This window comes from Ornithorhynchus anatinus, chromosome 6, assembly GCF_004115215.2.
Source record: "Ornithorhynchus anatinus isolate Pmale09 chromosome 6, mOrnAna1.pri.v4, whole genome shotgun sequence".
NCBI classification, from domain to species: Eukaryota; Metazoa; Chordata; class Mammalia; order Monotremata; family Ornithorhynchidae; genus Ornithorhynchus; species Ornithorhynchus anatinus.
The window spans coordinates 18,825,334-18,829,602 of record NC_041733.1 but is presented as its reverse complement, the minus strand read 5'-3'; positions in this window follow the sequence as shown (position 1 = coordinate 18,829,602).

Here is a 4,269-nt window from a genome sequence, read left to right as displayed (position 1 = left end):
CGCCCGGCTGCCCATCTCCGCCCCCGGCCCGGCCCCCAGACCCCCTCCCACCCCGCCCCGCCGCCGCCCAGGGGCCCGCCTCCGCCCGCACACACACACACACTCACACACAGACACACACACTCACACACACTCACACACACACACACACCCACACCCCACCCAGGCGGCTCCCGGCCGGAGGACTTCCGCCGCCCTGCGGCCCCGGGCCCGCCCCCGGACTTCCCTAGCCCCGCCCGGCCTCTCCATCTCTGCACCCCAGGCCTCGCCCCCCCATGGCTCCTTCCCGCCCCCCGCACGACCTCCCCAGCTTTGCACCCCAGGCCTCGCCCCCCATAGGGATCCAGCCCCGCCCCCCGCACGGCCTCCCCATCTAATTATGTGCACCCCAGGCCTCGCCCCCCACATGGATCCAGCCCCGCCCCCCGCAAGGCCTCCCCATCTCTGCACCCCAGGCCTCGCCCCCGTAGGGATCCAGCCCCGCCCCCCGCACGGCCTCTCCATCTTATTATGTGCACCCCAGGCCTCGCCCCCCATAGGGATCCAGCCCCGCCCCCCGCACGGCCTCCCCATCTTATTATGTGCACCCCAGGCCTCGCCCCCCACATGGATCCAGCCCCGCCCCCCGCAAGGCCTCCCCCATCTTTGCACCCCAGGCCTCGCCCCCGTAGGGATCCAGCCCCGCCCCCCGCACGGCCTCCCCATCTTATTATGTGCACCCCAAGCCTCGCCCCCCACATGGATCCAGCCCCGCCCCCCGCACGGCCTCCCCAACTTTGCACCCCAGGCCTCGCCCCCATAAGGATCCAGCCCCGCCCCCCTCACGACCTCCCCCTTTGCACCCCGGGCCCCACCCCCCGCACGGCCTCCCCATCTTTGCACCCCAGGCCTCGCCCGCATAGGGATCCATCCCCGCCCCCCGCACGGCCTCCCATTTTATCATGTGCACCCCAGGCCCCGCCCCCATATAGATCCAGCCCCGCCCCCCGCACGGCCTCCCCATCTTTGCACCCCAGGCCTCACCCCTCATATGGATCCAGCCCCGCCCCCCCGCACGGCCTCCCCATCTTTGCCCCCCGGGCCCCCGCCCCTGGGCAAGGCCTCCCACCCATCTTGACTGTGGACAAGTCACCTAACTTCTCTGTGCCTCAGTCCCCTCATCTGTCAAATGGGGATTAACTGTGAGCCTCACGTGGGACAACCTGATGATCCTGTATCTACCCCAGCGCTTAGAACAGTGTTCTGCACATAGTAAGCGCTTAACAAATACCAACATTGTTATTATACAGGGTCATCAGGTTGTCCCACGCGAGGCTCACAGTTAATCCCCGTTTGACAGATGAGGGAATTGAGGCACAGAGAAGTGAAGTGACTCGCCCACAGTCACACAGCTGACAAATGGCAGAGCCGGGATTCGAACCCGTGACCTCTGACTCCCCTGTATCTCCCCCGGCGCTTAGAACAGTGCTCTGCACATAATCAGCGCTTAACAAATACCAACATTATTATGATTATTATTTTCACGCTAAGATCCGCCCCCCTGCACGGCCCCCTCTTCTTGGTACCTCAGGCCCCTCCACCATTGGGCTTTAGCCCCCCCCCCCCCGCAAGGCCTCCCACAAGCAGCGTGGCTTAGTGGCAAGAACAGAGGTCGTGGGTTCTAATCCCGCTCTGCCACTTGTCTGCTGTGTGACCTTGGCCAAGTCACTTCACTTCTCTGGGCCTCAGTTACCTCATCTGTAAAAATGGGGATTAAAAAACGTGAGCCCCACGTGGGACAATCTGACTACTCTGTGTCTACCTCAGCGTTTAGAGCAGTGCTCTGCACCTAGGAACCGCTTAACAAATACCATAATTATTATTATTATCTTTTCACGCTAAACTCCTCCCCCACACTGTTGTGGCCCCGCCTTCGAAGGGGCCTCCCTCCCATTCCTAATGAGATGTCCATCCCCTTGATTCTATTTATTGCTATTGTTTTTGTCCGCCTGTCTCCCCCGATTAGTCCGTGAGCCCGTCACTGGGCAGGGACTGTCTCTATCTGTTGCCGAATTGTACATTCCAAGCGCTTAGTCCAGTGCTCTGCACATAGTAAGCGCTCAATAAATACTACTAAATGAATGAATTCCTGGCTCGGCTCAGTGGATGGAGCCCAGGCTGGGGTGGCAGAGGTCATGGGTTCAAATCCCCACTCCGCCGCTTGTCAGCTGTGTGACCTGGGCAAGTCACGTCACTTCTCTGGGCCCCAATTCCCTCATCTGTTAAATGGGAATGAAGCCTGCGAGCCCCACGTGGGACAGCCTGATGACCTTGTAATAATAATGTTGGTATTTGTTAAGCGCTTACTATTTGCAGAGCACTGTTCTAAGCGCTGGGGTAGACACAAGGGAATCAGGTTGTCCCACGTGGGGCTCACAGTCTTAATCCCCATTTTACAGGTGAGGTAACTGAGGCACAGAGATGTTAAGTGACTTGTATCTACCCCCAGGTTAGAACAGTGCTTTGCACACAGTAAGTGCTTAAAACAGCATGGCTCAGTGGAAAGAGCCCGGGCTTGGGAGTCAGAGGTCATGGGTTCGAATCCCAGCTCTGCCCCTTGGCAGCTGTGTGACTGTGGGCAAGTCACTTAATTTCTCGGTGCCTCAGTTACCTCATCTGTAAAACGGGGATGAAGACTGTGAGCCTCACGTGGGACAACCTGATGACCCTATATCTACCCCAGTGCTTAGAACAGTGCTCTGCACATGGTAAGCACTTAACAAATACCAACATTATTAGAATTATCCCGGCTCCACCACTTGCCAACTGTGTGACTTTAGGCCAGTCACTTCACTTCTCTGGACCTCAGTTCCCTCATCTGTAAAATGGGGATGAAGACTGTGAGCCTCACATGAGACAACCTGATTATCCTGAATAATAATAATGTTGGCATTTGTTAAGCGCTTACTCTGTGCAGAGCACTGTTCTAAGCGCTGGGGTAGATACAGGGTCATCAGGTTGTCCCATGTGAGGCTCCCAGTTAATCCCCATTTTACAGATGAGGAAACTGAGGCACAGAGAAGTGAAGTGACTTGCCCACAGTCACACAGCTGACAAGCTGTATCTCCCCCAGTGCTTAAAAGTGCTCTGCACATAGTAAGCGCTTAAATACCAACATTATTATTATTATTACTTCACTTCTCTGGGCCTCAGTTCCCTCATCTGTCAAATGGGGATTAAAAACTGTGAGCCTCACGTGGGACAACCTGATCGCCTTGTATCCCCCCAGCGCTTAGAACAGTGCTTTAGTAAGCGCTTAACAAATACCACCATTATTATTATATGATTAATGCGTGGCTCAGTGGAAAGAGCCCAGGCTTGGGAGTCACAGGTCATGGGTTTGAATCCCGGCTCTGCCCCTTGTCAGCTGGGTGACTGTGGGCAAGTCATTTCACTTCTCGGTGCCTCAGTTCCCTCATCTGTCAAATGGGGATTGACAGATGACGTGGGACAACCTGTTTGCCTTGTATGTCCTCGGCGCTTAGAACAGTGCTTTGCACATAGTAAGCGCTTAACAAAGACCAAGCGTGGCTCAGTGGAAAGAGCCCGGGCTTAGGGAGTCAGAGGTCATGAGTGCGAATCCCAGCTCTGCCCCTTGTCAGCTGGGGGACTGTGGGCAAGTCACTTCACTTCTCTGGGCCTCAGTGACCTCATCTGTCAAATGGGGATGAAGACTGGGAGCCCCACGTGGGACAACCTGATGACCCTGTGTCTCCCCCAGCGCTCAGAACAGTGCTCTGCACATAGTAAGCACCTAACAAATACCAACATTATTATTATTATAACCATCATTATTATCATGATGATTAATCCCTCTAGGCCCCGCCCCTTACCAGTCCCCTTAGAAACGTCTCTGCGGGCCGCCCCGCCCCCCTCCTCCTCCCACGACTTCCGGGAGAGACCATTCTCCAAATAGGGGGCGCCTCATGCCTTCATTCCTTCATTCCAACCGTCATTTCAGCCCCCCTCCCGAGGAACCATGGCAAAAAGCGATGCCTGTCAACCTGAGTCCAGTCAGTGGTCGTCTCACGGCCTGACGGCGGGCGAGCCCCGCGGGGAGGCGTCGGGGAAGGGTACGTCTCCCCCCGCGGGGGGGACATTGGTTCGTTCCGGGCGGCCTGAGGCGAGGAGGGGGGGGGAAGGAGGCCGCGGTTGGCGGTTTCACTTCCGGGTCGTGCGAACACAACTTAACCCGGAAGTGGAGGCCGCGGCGGCGGCGGCGGCGGCGGC